Source organism: Drosophila yakuba, chromosome 3R (assembly GCF_016746365.2).
Source record: "Drosophila yakuba strain Tai18E2 chromosome 3R, Prin_Dyak_Tai18E2_2.1, whole genome shotgun sequence".
Classification (NCBI taxonomy): domain Eukaryota; kingdom Metazoa; phylum Arthropoda; class Insecta; order Diptera; family Drosophilidae; genus Drosophila; species Drosophila yakuba.
Window position 1 is genome coordinate 8,869,964 of NC_052530.2, and position 17,447 is coordinate 8,887,410.

Genomic DNA, 17,447 nt, shown 5'->3' on the forward strand with positions numbered 1-17,447 from the left:
TTCAAGAAGCCTCCGATATATGTATATTATTTACGAGCTTCCGTGGCGTAGGTATTATTTTTCATTCAATGTTTTCGTAGATTTATTTATGACTTTGCGGGCTCGTGTTAATATTTTTTCGAAATAATGTTATTAATTAACGATAGGCCCGTTATTGGGACCGTATTAATTATATCGGATTAAAAATACATTAAAAAGCATAACAAATGCGTGGGAAATAAAAATATCAGCAAGGTGCATAACCCAATAATGTGCATATACAAAGTGTAAGAAGCACAAAAAAGCGACAAATTTTATCTCTTTATCCTTCGATTCGATTTCAACACAAACCATTGCCGGCTTAATCTGCCTTATTAATAACAGTTTATGCAAATTTAAATATACGTTTACCCTTAAATCAATAACAGGCCGCACTCTTTTAAGTATTAAAAATAAAAACGTCGCATTTGTTGTGCTTAATTAACGGCGACAGACGAATGGCCCGTCGCACTATCCATTACAATTAATTGTTTGCATAAAGTGGTAAGGAGTGGTTAAGTAATATCGGATAATACCCTCTGATTAAATGGACCTTCATCTAATTAAACCCAGGATGTCGTTAAACAAATTTTATGCAAGCCTTTGCGATTCTTGGCTGACTTTAATGAGGTTCCCTGAACTCCAACTTTTCGGAGAAAGCAATTGCATTAACATTTCTCAAAGTTTTCATTCTCAATGCGTTCGCTGTAGTTTTTGTAATTTTTCAACTGATTGCAGAAATGCGAAAGAAATGAATGCATAAAAATGCTCTTATTGACAGTTTCTGCAAGAGTTTTCCGCTCGGTTGTTGCAGCTACTCGAGCCATGAATACCAAAAGCAAAGTGTCTGCATTTGACAGACGAAAACAATGGTTCGAGGGGAAGGCCGTGGGAATGCAATTGGCAGTCGGCAGTCGGCAGCAGGGAGTCAAAGGCGAAAAATATCCTTTTAATTCCATTGAGTGCGGGCGGATGCGAGGTGGGGCCGGCCAGGCTGGGCGTGGCAGTCAAGGGCTGGCTCATAATCGATTCCATTATTTTTGCAAGCGTAGTCAAACTTTTTAATTACACTTTGTTACTGCATTTGCAACTTTCCGAAAGGTGTTATTTCTCCTCCCCAAACTCCCCCAAAAACACACACACCCGCACATTGGGCAAACACTCATAGGTAAATTGAGAAAAAGTTTCCTTAAAAGGTAATATATTTTGTATAATCCAAATAGGACTTTAAAATCGAATGGAACCGAATTATAATATATCCGTCTGGGTTATGCCTATTGTTACGATATTTGTATTACACACCTTCTTTTTGTCAACAAAAGGCAAAGTGAAATCAAGTACTTTTTGTAAAGTTTTCTAAACTTAACCTAATATACTCTTCTCCACTGTGCAGCTTTGGGATTCGTTGGCAAGGTCTATAATAACAAAATTAAATTTATGCATCCATCGTTGCGATTTTCGTCCATTCCCCGCCCTTTCCCTTGCTCCTGAGCACACGACACAAGTTTGTGCAACACTTAAACTTTAATTGTGCAAAGTTTTTGACCATGTCGTGTGAATTTCCTGTGCTTTGTGTGCGTGTCTTTGTGGGTATGTGTTGATAGATGGCGTAGAGAATTTCGCAAACGGGGTCAGTCCATGTCTGGGATACCAAATGCATAAAGGATTAGACACACACACACACGCCCCAGCTCACACATTCAAAAGCTCAACCGAAGCAGATTGCAAGACTTCTGAAAAATGACTGGCACTCGAATGCAGAGGAAAAAATCAACTTCACCTTTTCCCAAATTAATAATACTACATCTGTTAAGTAATTGATGTTGTCAGTAGCCATTTAATTTGTCAATTAACTTGGGCCTTTAGAGGACATGCCTGAAAATTAATAATATAGATTTTTCCCAGTGCAGCTGTATTTGTGTGTGTGTGTAAGCCGCTTGATGTCTGTTTGCCAAATGGTTTAGCACACTCATTGGGTGCCGACCACAAATTCAATTTGCCTGATAAGATAGAGCCAGAGCACACAGAAATGAATCGAAACAAAAGTCTGCCCACAAAAGAAAGCAAAATAAAAAGGAGTGTGGTATATGCGTAAGAAATTGGCAAAGGTCAATTACCATAAAATAGCCGAAAGATATGTAGTTGGATTTCTTCATCTATCGTTCGAGGGTACTCTAGAAAGTGGCCGACACGAATATCCCAAAACTAAATAATGAGATGCAAATATTTTAATGGCACATCCACAGGAACACACAGCTAGTAACACAGACACGACCATTCTTTAGCCGTAACTTCATTTATTTTCAAAAGCTTGCCTTTGGGCAATTTGACTGCCTGTGGGGTGGGCTGTTCTCCTTGCAACCGGAAAACTCAGAACGGAGAATGGACATCGGACAGCAGACAGGGGAGCTGTCGTCGTTGGCCCCCAAGTGAGAAATATTGTTTTAGTTTATCATGACAGCACTTTTACAAGTTTAAACTGCTCATACATTAATTAAAAACTTAATAAAACACACGCAGCACAAAAAAGGCAACCTGAGCGAGAACCGAAACTAAAACATATGTAGGTATGCTATGCAGATGAATGTTGAACATGTGTAGCACTATTAATTGCTTTCCCGTTTCTCCTGCTCTTATTTTCAGCTTAAAGGGAACCCCCTCGGTTTTAGCCATGTTTAAAGGGTGCAAAGAGGAGGGAAACAAATTGCTCCACACTTTCGAGGACCTTCCTAATTGCACAGCAATGTTGTTGACACATTTGACCAGCCAGTAAACAAGGAGAATGTCAGCACCGACTGCGCTTCAAATTGCTGACCCAGCTGCAAAAGAATACCAAACGAAATTTGCTTACAGTCCGTTTTCTTTTTTTTTTTTGCGGAGCAATGTGACACGGTGCAACTCGCAAGGGTATGGGGTGTGCGGAGAATGTCGAACTGTTGCCAGCTTTGAGGAGTTTTTAATTCATGCCGGAGCCATTCAAAATACACTCTTAATTTGCCAAAGAAAGTTAAGCTAATTTTTAATTTCAATTAAAACTAACGATTTTTTTGGAATATTATTAAACACCATTTTAATTCAGCATGTGCAGAAAATCTATCAGGGTTTAGTATCTATCAAATCTAATCAAAAAATTTGTTTATTTTAAGATGCCTTCTAGCAAGATTTTCCCATATTTTACACGAATTTACACACACATACGAACTGATTGCAGGACGCACCATCATTTTGCAGTATAGGAGCTCAATTTTGCCATGTACAATTCAAGACATTCTCTATATTTCTTAGCCGTTCTGTTTTCTGTTTTCCGTTTTTTCTCATTTGGCGTCTTGTTATATTATTTTTGATGAATTACTCTGCCTGTGCCAGCACTTTGCATAGAAATCGTTGAAAAGGGTTTTCCACTTTCCGCCTTTCGTCTTGATTTATTACTTCACCAAGGAGTGGAATGAGTGCAGATCCGGAGTCCTCACATGCGTGAGCGCTTTCAAGATATTGTTTTTAAATTCATGCATAATACGACATCTGTGAGTTATGAGTGTGAGCTATGTATGTGCCGCCTCGAGCCCAAGGGTCAAAGAACTCTTAAATCGGATGTGGAGTCCCGGTCCCATCCAACCCGGCAATCCAAAGATCGCGATAACTTCTTTGACAAATTTTCTAATTTGTCATCTTGTCATATCTGATCAGTCCTCTGAGCTGCTGCATTTGACATACAGATTTGGAAGCAGCCTGGTAACTGCAGTTTTCCGTACAAATTGTGAGCTTCCTGCACTGCAGTGCACTGGTCTTCCACTTGTTGGTATTGGTGGCTGTCAAGCGCTCTACTTCCGCTTACACACACTTACACGAAAACACAGTGGCTGCTAAAAAAAATAGTTCTGGAGTTATCTCTCTTGATCCGCAAAAGTATTAAATTGTTAATGGTTTGTTGAATATAGTTAAAAATTTAATGAATAAATTATACTTTTTTGGATTGACAATGAACTATTTACTTTTTTATCAACATGTAACAAGCTTAGAACTTTTGCAATTTTATAATGTTGGGCATAACTATTGTATATATGTACATACATGGGCCAAACCAGCCTGTCCTTGGATCACAGTTGGCTACATTTTTACTTCAAATTGGTCATTTCCGATCATTTCTGCCATTTTCATTTGTCGCCCGAGTGGTCGAAGGAGTGGAAGCCTGCTAGGAGTCCTGTGACCGCCAGGACGTGTGTGCTCCATCATGCAGTCTGACTTGGAAACTTGTTTCCGTTTGACATTTTCTGAATATTTTTCATATTTATATGCATGCAAGCGAGAGAGATAGCGAGCACCACACTCACAGTTTTCCTTCTAAACAAAAGCCATTTTCCGGCACTTGAATTTCGCCCGGCTTTCCTTTTAACGAGCTGCCATTCGCCTCCCTTTTTCCCGCCGTATCTCTTTGTATATATCCATATCCGTGGCACATATGCAAGTTTATATGGCACTTACCCACACACACACACTCACACGCTGGTGCTGTTTAATTTGCATTTTTATCGATTCGGAAGGAGCTTAGCTTTGTCTTCGCCATATTCACTTGATTCACATAAAATACCAATAAAAATGTCAACGCATAAGCAGCCAACTCAAACCCGAAAACCAAAACAGCTCGGATCTTCTCACTAAGCCTTACTTTTAAAGTGTAACATTTCTTTAGGGCGGAGCTGGGGGTTTTAAAACACAATCAATTTTATTAGCCGAAATAAATTCAATTCTGGCCCGGCAGCTAATAGGGAAATAAATCCAGCAAACTGCGTCAAGGGAATTCGAAAAGATTTAAAATAAAAGTCCGGCAACTATTGAAAAATCAATTTTATATTTTCAATTTTAAGAGGTTTAGTATTAGTGTTTATTCAAGATGTATTTAGACTTATGTCAATATGACATTTAAGCCTTTCGTCCATTTAACCAGAACTAAATGTAATATTCATGCTGTGTATTCCTTTTGTATCCAAAAGTGAAACTTTATTGGCTGTTATTAATCCTTTACTTAGAATAAATAATGTGATTAAATTTGCCGAGAGATATGCATATGAGTTTCAGGCAACTTAAAAATTAATTCAATTTCAACATGGCAAATATTCACAAGGTTTTCGATTGGAATGGCTGGACTCCATAATAAATATTGACAAATGCAAGTACCAAACAAATAATGGCTGCTGTCTGTTTCTTATTTATGCCGGCCACAAAATTCATTAAGCCACAGTACAAAAGAGCCCGGCCATAACAAACAGCAACTGGTGAGGCGACGAGTTGGGAAAATAGAGAGGCCTGGATAAATGGCAAGGGCGCAGACAATATGGGCAAACAATGAATTCAAAGGCATGCATATTTAATTGCTTATGGAAATTGCATACAAAACAATCATAAACTTATAGATTCCAATTAAATACCCCAACCAGTGTGGTGTGGTGAAAAGTACGTAGGATGGTGCATGTAAATGGGAAAAATAAATAATTGGACAAGTTTCTGATTCTTTTCTGCTGGCCCGTGTTGTTTGTGCTGCCGAGAAACTGGCTTATTGGTGAATCACATTACACATACGGCCTGCATACGGACTCTAAGTGCTGCAGAAGCCAAGGCAAGGACTAAGCCGGGCTAATAGCTCTAAATAAATAAAAAACACAATACAATAAAATAAAGCTGAATAAAACCAAGGAGGGCAGGATGTGCCACAGATAATGCCGGCCAATATGCAGTACATAATACGCAGGACAAATAGCAGAGGGCACACAGCACTGCTCCGGCTTTCTGTGCATATGCCAAAGGCTTGGGCAAATCCACTTCCGGCTAAAATGCATTTAAAGCAATTAGCAATTGTGTGCGCTGCAAATGGTATTATGACGACATCCGAGTTGGGGAAGATGCCAAAGACGAGTGTACGAACAACTGCAGGCAGTTAGATACGATAGACAGATTTCATATCCTCACTTTCGTAACATCTTGCAGTTGTAAACTACAACAAGAAACTTTCAGCCAGACAAGGCGAACAAAGAAATACGTATTGTACGTGACTAAATGAAAAACGTACACAATATTTCCAAGTTTTAAATTTTAAGTTGATCTATTATTAAAATCTCACAAATAACTAGTATGTATCTCCAATATTTTCAAAATTTCGCAAAAGCATTTAAAATATTGTAGTCTATTTACCAGTATATTTCTGCTTAATTTATTAATTATTCAGAAATCCATCCTCAACCACTTGGCAATCCTCACCTTTTCCATTTGCTGACCACAATGCTGACTGGTTGCTGGCTTTGTTTCAGATGCTTTATAGCATAGACATGCTGCCAACAATCACAATACAAATAATAACAACTTCCCATCCGACAAACTTCGGAATACAAAATAAATATGTGCAGGGCAAAACAAAAGCATGAGCAGAAACACTCTCTCTCTCTCTTAGAAAAGTCCAGGCAGCATCAATGTCATTGCTTACATTGCTCGCAGGACACTGCCGGCCAAAAGTCCTGGCACACCCGATGTAGCTAGAAAGTGTAGCTTGGGAAAGGTGGAAATCGCAGGCAATTATAATAAGCAGGAATACCGGTAGGCAGTCGTATCAGAAACTTGTTGTTGCACTCAAACAAAATCCCAAGCTAAGCACTGCAAAAAAAGCTCACTATATCATAGCTAGAACATGCACTTGAAAATTTAAGATAAAGCTCAAATAAGAGTACTCAATTTATTATAAATTAAATCTTAATAGAAAGTACAAGAAAATTAAATCTTAATACCTTTTATATTATTTAAAATACAGCAAGGATACTTAAATAATTCTTAAATTGGCTTTTAATGAAACTATTGTAATATTTAACTACTTTTCTCTGATAAATCTTTTTTTTTTCAGTGCATTAAAAGATACGGAGTTGGCCGACGAATCCTTGTCGTACTCCTTGTTCTGCTGTTTGTATTTGTCTGTGGCAAGTTGGCAACACTTTTGTTTACTTTTGCAGATTTGCAGGCAAAAACAAAACACAACCGGAACCAGTGGCAGGCGTTGCCTGAATCCATTTCTGTCAGCTTTTGGCCAGAAAAGCCACCAGAAGGAGTTGGGCTCGTGGGCCAAAGGAGCAGTCGTATCCTGGAGGACAACTGCACTCTGCTAGGTTTTCGGCATGCACTGCTGAAAATGCATTCGGCAACAAAAGGCTGAGCGCCACACAATTATGTGAAAGTGCAATGCGAGACGGCCAGACAATACACCGAAAAAGGACAAGTATTGTAATAACAATTACAAGGACACGCCTGGAGCTGGAGTCCTGGTCGGTTGGCATTAGCCAGGGTGCTGGCATCCTCGTTCTCACTTTATTTGAGCTTAGTTTGGCGCTCCGTTTGCTAGCCAGTTTGCTGCTATTCAAGTTTAATTAACCTAAAAGTGCTTGCATTATTTAATTTTATTTTCTGTCATTGTTGCCAGCGTTGCTGCACAGACAGATACTAATTTAGTTGAAAGCAAAATTTCATTAGCAGTGAAAACGTCGCGTGAAAATATTTATCTTAAGTCCATTGTTTTTGTTCAGCGCCTAAAGTTGCATTGTTATCTTCGGCTATTATCCTGTTGTTCTTGCCTCTCACAAATGCAAGTCAATAGAAAGTCATAGAAATGAGAATTTATTTGAACCTGACCAATCATTGACTTTATAAGAAAACTTGAAGAGGCTTTCCATGGCGTGAAGGTCTCATTTTTTTCAGGGGGACCCCACCATTATCGCCTGCAAAGCACCCTAATCAATCAGTCATCATAGTTCATTGTCCGTCGGATCGCAAGTACTATGCAAATTGATGCACTTGATAAAACTTCGATTTCCCCTATGACCCCAGCAATAGATACTTGGCATCCGCATCCGCATCCGCATTTGCACTCGCATGCAAATAATATGCGCGCTTGAAGAGGAAATGAAATCAGCAGCAGCTCGCTGAAATTGGCATAAAGTCGGAGTGCGTTCCCTGGTCATATTGCATGATGATACAAAATAGCAAGCCATTCAATGCCAGCGATGGAAATGGCGTTTTCATGCTCCTTGGCTGCTCAATCATAAAAAATTTGACTTTCGTATGGCACTTTGGGGGAGCATCTTCCCTTTTCCCCACTCAAAAGTCATTGAATGCGCTGTGGGAGCTCTGCGCTGGTGATTGAAAGCAATCGCTGGAAAGGAATTTTCACCGCTGAAGGCATAGCCTTAATTATATTTATTGCAATACATGCTAGCACAAAATATTTTCCTATTTTTAATTTAATTTGACCTACATATTTTGAACGACTCTCTGGCATGTAAGTTGAATTGTGAAGTTGTGAAGGAAGCTAAAAAATGCAGCAGAAAGTTAGCTAAAATATAGTGAAAGAAACGTAAATACTACGTAAGCGGATGCTCTTAAAAAATAGTACTCGTATAGGGGAAATATTAAAATATATTACTCGTCGAAAAGTTTGCAGTTAAATGTTTGGATAAAACATCTTTTAAGTGCGTGAACTGTAAAGAAAATCCAATAAAATGGACGAAGTAAAAACTCATACAGTGATTAAAGTACAGCTCAACTCTTGGGTTTACTCTTCCCGGTTCTTTTGGAAGTCGGCATGGAAATTAATAAATATTCGATGCCGCAATCAGCATTAGACATAACGGGCTCCAATGATGCGAGGCGTTGGGTTAAAAGTGAATATCGAAGGCTCGCAGCAACAGTCGCATTAGCAATAAGCGGAAATGGCAAATATCTGGCTCCCTCACACACACTCTCAATCACACGTTCGTACCGCTTGGTTGCATGCAATCTAGAAACGATTCTAAACAAAAGGAATCCGCTTTCATAATTTCCCCATGGAACGCGCATTCTTTTTATTGCCACTAAGCGACCGAACAAACGACCAACCGACCCACCGATGTAGAAATAACAATGCAAACAGACTCGGCCCACGCACACACACACACACACACACACGTAGGGATACCCGGGCGCACACAGACAGTGATTCGAGAAGTCTCGGCTCAATTACAATTGCAATTGTTTGCCTGAATGCGTTTTGGTTTCGCGCTGGGTTCTCTTCACCTCCCAGCCACGCCCACAAAATGCTGAGCCATTTTTATAAATGATGTTCGCAGCGGCTTTTCCGACTCATTCGCCAACCCCGAGATGCCACCCCCTCATTTGCCACCCCCTCTTTATTATCCGCCATTTTCACCCACCGCTCTGGCTGCGCTTTTAAGTACAATTGCATTCTTGTGCCATTTTACCTTGGTTTCGACTTTAATAAAGGCTCGCAAGGCTGAGGCCTTGGCTGCTCGGAATAATGGCAATTGCGACTCTAATTGGGAAATAACTTTTCCACTGCTGAGTGGCTTAATTGAAGGGCGGCAAATATTAATAATGATATACGGTATGGGTAGGGATTAGGGAAAGTAAGCATTATTTATAGGTTCATGCCAGAGAGAATTGCGATCTGTTATAGAGGTATTTCAGCCTTGATATTGACATAATTTCTTGACATATTACATAAAACATAGTAGTATGCTGTATATGTACATGGTATGTGAAAATGACCTATATCTATACACACAATATTGCTATCTAACGGCTTGTTTATTATTTTAGTGTTAAGATTATTACCGAACAAGACTTATAGTTGTACTCATCATTTTTACACAATTTTCTTTCAGTTCTTGCTGTAGCCTAACCCAGTTCAGTTTATAAATCTATTCCTGCATTACGCATTCGCCGCGTTGTCAATCGGTCTGTAATTTATGCTAAAGCAAAAAACCAGGCCAAAACAGTTCGCTTATCGCCCTGTCATTCACATTCGGCTATGCAAACATTGCGACCTAATAAATCAATAATGCGAAATTATGACAACCAGGCGTATGCGTAATGTGAGTGCTGATTAGAGACGAGTGGAACGGATTGAATAGCGCGGAGTACCACTGATTATTGTATACCAGACGATGGGTTCAAAGACCCAATGTCGCGATGCACACGATCTGGGCGGTGTAACCCAGATTCCAAGTACGTTAAGTATAATAACTGTTCTGCCCTCGCCGCAGTTATTAATAAGCAAAAGATGCAGCAGCATCAGCATCGGCAGGAGGTTGCTTAAGTCTTAGGCCTGGGCGTTTTTAATTTTCCACAACGCTGCGCAAAGAAATAGTTTCGTACGGTTTTCCACTCCCTGTTGTTTTTGTAGTCACTCAAGTCTCTCCCGGGGGAGCCATAAGTTTTTCCTTAAGCTTTTTTGGGTTATGACGGCGCGTTTATGAAGCGTTTGATGTTCGGATGGAATGGAAGCCTCCAACCCCAGCTAAGCATAGTTTTCCCACAATGGTTATATATTGATGCTCAATCAAATTGATCTCTTTGTTGTTGTGCTTATTGATGCGGCAATTTAATATTAACTGGCTCGCTGATGCATTCAATTTTGGTTTGGCTTCCCCATTTTTGTTTTCCCTGCCGACCATTAATAAATATTAAATGGCGAGCATGTGACAGACATGGCAACTTGGCAACCTTCGAATGCTCACTAAAACCAATTGGCTTGTTGTGTCCCATGTGCAAAGAGTGCATTAACCCCTTTTGCGGTTTCTTCTGATGTAGTAATCCCATGCGGTTTGTGCGGTTTTCTATCCACATACTTCATCACAAAGACCCCAAAAGAGTCAATGGGGTTCGATGAATGTTACCGCACACTCGACGAAATTCAGAAGAATGTTTATAGTAAGGGTGCCTAATAAAAAATCACTTTGTTTAATTTAAACTTTGTAATAAATTATCTTGGTAATCGCTTTATTGTAGCAGATATTGATTTATTAAGGGTCCCAAAAGCACAGTTAAGAAAGCAAACTAATTTCCTGATATTCGAGTGATTTTCTTCAGTGCACTTGTAACATATAATCTCGACTTCATCTTCAATGATTTTCGTAGCAATCTGCATAAAATGGTTTGCTTTCAAAGCTAACCACTGCGTAATGCAATTGTTGACCACTCACAAGTCCTTCCATAATTGCTGTTCGATTCATTCAAATCCATTGAATGTCCTGGCGGGATGTCAGTGCGGTTTATCCGTTTATTCATTGGAACATTCCGGCAAATCGCAGCGGACTTGAGTGCTATCCTCGTGACAGGCAGACAGAAATGCCGCTGACATGACTGCCCATTGTCTGGCCAGTGTCTAAAGGTCTAAGCAAACAGTGGCCGGAGTTTCGCCTTCTTTTCGCCTTCTTTTTGCCGGCTGTCGCCTCTGTTGACATATTTTGTATACCCAACTGTCTGGCCGCGCCGGGACTTCAGAGGAGTGATTAAAAAGCCAACCTGGGGCGCAGAAAAAATAATAAAAATGGGGGCTGGCTGGCGGAGAGGTTAAGCAACTCGCAGTTGGCTGACAGCTATCTGATCCTCCGTTTTCGCCCAAACACAGGTGTGCATTTCGTGTCGAGACAGCAATTTATTGAGCCCCGATAAGAACGCTGTGTGTGTTGTGCAACCGGATGAGGGAAAAATAATTGGAATCAGTTTACATCAGTTTACAATTGCATTGCGTTATCCTGTGAAAAAATAAGTACGGCAAGATAAAGTGAATGGCTTAAATGGGTGCGATGCGTGTATTTTTTGATTAATGTGCAAGCGTTTTAGAAATACGTAAAAAAAACACCAATTGAGAAAATTAAAAACGATTAATATTCGAAACCTACAATTTAGTATCTGCAATTCCACAACGTATTCCTATTCCTTAATCCATTAAACAGGCATATGTTTTTACAAACAAAATACATCGTCATCAGCAAGATGAAAATATTTTTATTGAGGAGATTTATTTATGGACCTCTTTAAAACTTCACTCGAAATTGTCCTATTTGTTGGCTGGCAGCATTTCGTCCCTTCGTGTCAATTCCGTGTTAATAACAACTTGGCATAAAACAATTAAAGTACTTAAACGGTCCGAGGCAAGGAGCGTTCTAAATATTCAAAGAACAACTTGTCAAGCGAACACCCCCCGGAACCCCCTTACACAATTTCAATGCCCCATGCCCCAGACATCCTGTTTGTTTGCGGTGCACATGTGTTTCTGTGCGTCTGCCTGTCTGCTTGTCACTTACTTTTGATTTCCTCCCCTTTGGTTGTTTTTCTTATTTTTCGCCGCTCATGTTTTCCCAAGCCAAAATTGTCTAGCTTTGATTTATGCCACACACATGCACTGCATACGCTTTTTGGGGGCTCGGCTGTCAGCCGTCTCCTGATTTTTCTTCTGCTTCGGCAAAATAAGGGCAGAATTCTTTTTCACTCCTTGATCTGGCCGTTTTTTGTTGCGTAATCTGTTGTGCTCTGTGTTAGAAATTAGATTTTCCTTTGCCTGGTTGCCGGAGTCTGGAAGACAAACAAATATCAACAGTAGTCGGGCCACTGCTGTCAGGGGAATTACAAGCGTGCCCAGAAAAAAAGCTGTAGGAAATTGTCTCTCCACGGGCGTAATAATTTTCGAACTTTCTGCAAATAGCTGTCATTTATTTAATAGCGCGCATACGCAGCGTTTTTGGTTTAAATAATTAAAATGCGCGGATGCTAAGTGAAAATCATTATGAAAAACATTTACAAACTGGCCTGCGTTGGCCATTTAGGGTGTGTTTGTGTTGGGCAAACAAATCATCGGTGTGCAACAAAAACAATTCAAAGTTTGCTGCAAACAAATTGCGGAGCTATCAAGATTATGGTGAAACAGGTGTAAAAAGGAAATTGTTGTTTTTAACAGCCGGTTTATATTTCGTACAAAATTTATTTATATATTGCGCAATGGACAGCGTGAGCAAATCTCTGGCTTTTTAGTTTCCCAATTTGAAACGCCAATGTATGTTTACAGGTTACACAAATAAATACAATTGAAATTCATTTAAAGAAGTTTTCTAATCATATTTTGTTGTAATATATTTCGCTTTTAACTATTTTCTTTTCTTCTCTTGTGTATTTCAGTATTACGCTTTTTCCCATTTTCCAGATGGATCCGTCCCTTTTAAAGCGAGCAAAGCTGAAAAATGTATTAAACATCCCCTTTCCGGAAATCTGCATTTTTATAGTGACAACTGGCAGCATTGGTGTGTATGCTTTGAAAAAATTATTTCGCGCTTAAACTACGGAACAAGAATAAAAACATAATCGAAAGGCTCACAGCTTTTGACATTTGAACGGCAATTAAATTTTAAAAACAGCAGTTGGAAATGAAAATAGGTTGAAGCTTACCCAACAAGTGTTAGCTGCAGCAAATGTGCAATACCCATTGCGCAGAATAAAAAACAACAACTAGGGCCCGGCATTGTTTTCAGGTCCCCCAGAGCAGCGATTTCAAAATGTGGCCCGACTTCATTACAATGGCAACGCATTAGGGCAAAATAGATGGTGAACCAGGCGGCTGTTTTGGAGCGGGCTTTCTGGGGAGGCTGTAATAGTAAGAGGTTGCAAGCGTTTCGAGCAATTAGCGTGTGCCACAATCTCGGTAGAGGGCTAAAAGGAAGCGGTAAAAGCCAGCGAGATACAGACTATTTTAACAAAACGAATTGCCTCTCGGCAGGGGAATGGCTCTGTACACATTGGGGAGAGCTTAACTTGTGTGTACGAATGAGGTATTGAAATTGAGTGCACTATTGAGATAAAAACTGCAATTTACTAAGAAGCCCTTCTTACCAACCATCAGCTGGGATAGCCACAAGCAAGACCGTATTTACCATCTTTGGAATCAGGTGAGAGTTTCAGTTACGAAAAACTAAAATTCATTGAATTTTAAAGATGTTACCAAATAAGGCAAAAATCCAATCTAGCCTTGGTTGGCCGAGTAATTTCGTAGCTCCTGCCAAACCGCAGTTCCTTATTGGTGCAACTTGCCGCCGGAAGTGAAAACTTGGAATTAACTTTTTCGGCTTATTAATTGCCAACATTTGAACTTTTATTCAATTTACGAGCTTGTACGCGGCGATTGCCTCTGCTTCAGCTGCATCGCCCCACACAATCAGCTAATACAAATGCAGAGTGTTGAGGAATTGCACAGAGGAATATTTACACTAACATGATTTATAAAATATAGAAATCAAAGGCAACAAACTACATTCAATATGCGACAATTTAATTGAAAATAAATTGAGTTTTAAGCAGTTTACATTATCAAATTGCAGTACAGTAAGAGCAATCCTTTAGACGTTGATAAGTGAAATATGGAAACGTTTGTCTCCCCGATAAAAGATATTCCCCTGGAATGGTGATACATTTTGTTTCAACTATTAACAAAGCTTTTCTCTCAGTCTACTGAAGGATGCAAGGCCAGCTTCAACTTGACTTGTGCGAGTGTGTGTGGGTATGCGCACATGCACATACATATGTATAAAACAATGGCGCGGCAGAAAACTGAGCAGCAGCCAACATGGCGTATTAGCAATGTGGCTCGAGTGAGGTCGTTGGCGCGCTATAAATACGTGTCATGTCTGCCTTCCTTTGGACTCCACGACTCCACTTCTCAGTGGCAACCCTTCTTCGACTTGGAGGGAAGATTTATGTGGAGCCACATACGCGGGTTAAGCCGGGCTCATGATTTTAATTTTGTAGCGCAGGGGTTAATTGCCATTAAACTTAAGATGTTTTGCGAAAAGCAACCCAGACCCGCGAGGCAGGTCTAACTACGTTTTATGATGAAATTGGGAATCGCCAAGATTTTATGCGCAGTTAGGGTGCTATTAAATTTTTGGCTAGGCCAGCCCGATCAAACATTTACTCAAACTGTTGGCCTAGAACCCCTTTTTTCCCACTCCATGGCTCTAAAGTTACGGCATTGCAACACTGTTTTGGCCCTGTACATTATTTTTGTATATTTCCTGCCATTTATTTTCTACAAGAGCAAGAACAAGACGCGGGGCCCAAATAATAAAGTAAAATGGTTAAATTATGCATAAATAGCGCGAAATGTTAAACAAAGTGCGGGCGGGGGCGTGTCTACAACAGCTGATTCCTGCCGGCGGCAGAACGCATCCCCCAACCATTTAACCCCCTCTGTGCCATAATTCTTGCGAGTCTGCGCCAACTGAATGCGTAATTAAAATGTTGCACAAAGCAAATGTTGCACTGCCAGGACAACAAAAAATGGCCAAAGGGGCCAAGGACAGTAATATAAGGAAATTATGGCTTGGCATTACCCAAACGCAATGCAGAACGTGCACGAAATATGCAAAACACCGAAACTGAATGTTTTGCCACTAAAGCAGCCAGGCGAATTAAAAACGCAAGTGCCAAGAGGTAAAGGGACCTATACATATGTGGGAATCACAGAAGAAATATTTCTTCTATTACACACTTGCAGATTTAAACGTTCTGTTTCCTGTTTAACCTTGCTTCTTTTTTACTGATAAGCAAATATGTATCATACTACATAATAACGCACAAAATGTATAATTTTAATAAAGTAAATAAATCCAAAATAAATATTGGTAAACTAATTTTAAAAAAAAGGTTATCTGTTCCCGCCCGGGTTCGAACCGGGGACCTTGTGCGTGTGAAGCACACGTGATAACCGCTACACTACGGAAACTTGTGATCGAATGCCTGTCAAAAGTGATCATGACGATATGGTCCGTGGGGTAAAAGAATGACTCGATAGAATGTATACAGCAGTTAGGAGGAAGCGCTTCCGACCCTATCTTCCTGATTAGGATCACAAGTCGATTTGAATTGCCCATGTCCGTTTGTCTGTCCGTCCGTATGAACGCTGTGATGGAAACTATTATAGGCGAAAAGTGCAGTTTAAGCAAGCTGATGCTTGACCCGCCCACGCCGACCAAAACTGTCACTCCCATACGCCTTAAAATTATTTTCTTGTTCTTCATTTAACTTTTTCTCTTGCCATTTTTTATTCCCTAACCAACAAAATGGTGAAATGTCAACCTGGCACTCCTTCTAGCTGAGTAACGGGTATCGGATAGGTCAGGAAATCGACTATTGTATTCTCCCTTGCTTAAATACCTATAAAGAAGAAGAAAAAGAAAGAAGTCTTTGACAATGTTACAAAATTACATAAAAATTAAACATGCTAATTAAAATTATAATTTAATGTATAATTGCACCTTCAACTCAAAAAGGCGAATTTGACAAAATAATTAGCGACTTGTTCCCGCCCGGGTTCGAACCGGGGACCTTGTGCGTGTGAAGCACACGTGATAACCGCTACACTACGGAAACAGTTGAACAAAAATCGACAAGAATTGGAAGAGGGGAGTACCGACATTATTTGAAAAAACTAGTTATGACGTCAGTTATGCTCGCGATAAATAAACCCACTTGTACCTATTTAGCTATTAATAGCATGTCTGCGTCCAGTATAAATGGTCAATTCGAGAAGCGTAGCTAATATTTCAGGTTCTCAGAATAGTTTCCATGATTACCCATGATTTTTGGCAATTAACGTGAGAAGAGGGGGTTTACGTTCTCGTTTCCACTCACACATCGTATTTAACGATAAGCCATAATTAGCGTATTACTCCCCTCGTGTCGCTTTCATTATAGAGCTTAAGAACTTAACGATATGTGAAAATCACAAATTAAATTACTTATTTAAATGTGATTATGTGCATTATTTATGGGTAAAGTGTTGCCATTGGGTTGGGCACGATAAATGCAGTGCCACAAAAACGTGTGTTGCATTTTAAGCGCCAATGTTTCCCAACGCTTTGGTAAGGGAACTGGCTGCCCGAGCCATTACGTATACGCAGCGTATGACATTGAGCTAACGCTCTCGCTTATCGCTTGCACGTCGCAGCTGCTCGGGCGCATGGAATGGATCCACGACCAGCATAATGAGCGCCAGTATCCCCGCCACTCCCACTTCCCCACCGCCCATTGTTCCGCCCACTTCAACCCAATAAGCCAATGCCCAAGCACGGCATTAGTGCTAGTGGAGAAGCTTTTATAAGTCAGAGATGAGGCAGATGAAATTTACTTCACTGAGAAGCTAGGTACAAAATTCGCTTGTACTTTATAGGAATAGTTACACCGATGTCTATATATTTATAAAATAAGTGAGTACGTGAATAAAATAGTACGCCTAACATAGTGAAATGTTTCCTCACAATGCATTAATTTAAAGTAGAATTTGTACTTCGATATGCATTTTGGTGCAAAGGTAACTAGAGTTCTCATCTCTTTTAAGGTAGAGTTAAGGTTGATGCTCAGCAGAAATCCGACGTGCGATGGCGCGCAAAACGTCAAACGGCAAATAGCACCTTGCACCTGAAATGCATTAAATAAACATCATTATCGCTAAGACTAGAACAAGGCACCTACCCACTCGCAAGGCGAACAATGCCTTCCGCACACTGGCGCAATGCACATCCGCATGTACAGGAGCGCTGAGCGCAGAGCGCAGAGCGCTGAGCATATTT

The 17,447-nt window shown here is 40.1% G+C and overlaps 2 long non-coding RNA genes and 2 other non-coding genes across 4 annotated transcripts; 1 reads left to right on the plus strand and 3 right to left on the minus strand.

Annotated features, from left to right (window-relative positions):
- Window positions 1–3,120: 3,120 nt before the first annotated feature.
- On the minus strand, window positions 3,121–4,915 carry LOC120321947. The gene is made up of 2 exons (XR_005561680.2): window positions 4,090–4,915; window positions 3,121–3,881 (listed from the first exon to the last, which is right to left on the minus strand). It is a non-coding gene; the product is annotated as an uncharacterized LOC120321947 (long non-coding RNA).
- Window positions 4,916–12,422: 7,507 nt separating this feature from the next.
- Window positions 12,423–13,218, plus strand: LOC120321959. Its single transcript, XR_005561691.1, has 2 exons — window positions 12,423–12,883; window positions 13,006–13,218. It is a non-coding gene; the product is annotated as an uncharacterized LOC120321959 (long non-coding RNA).
- A 2,310-nt stretch (window positions 13,219–15,528) lies between these two features.
- Trnav-cac lies at window positions 15,529–15,601 on the minus strand. The gene has a single exon. It is a non-coding gene; the product is annotated as a tRNA-Val (tRNA).
- Window positions 15,602–16,175: 574 nt separating this feature from the next.
- On the minus strand, window positions 16,176–16,248 carry Trnav-cac. Its single transcript has one exon. It is a non-coding gene; the product is annotated as a tRNA-Val (tRNA).
- Between the last annotated feature and the right edge of the window lie 1,199 nt (window positions 16,249–17,447).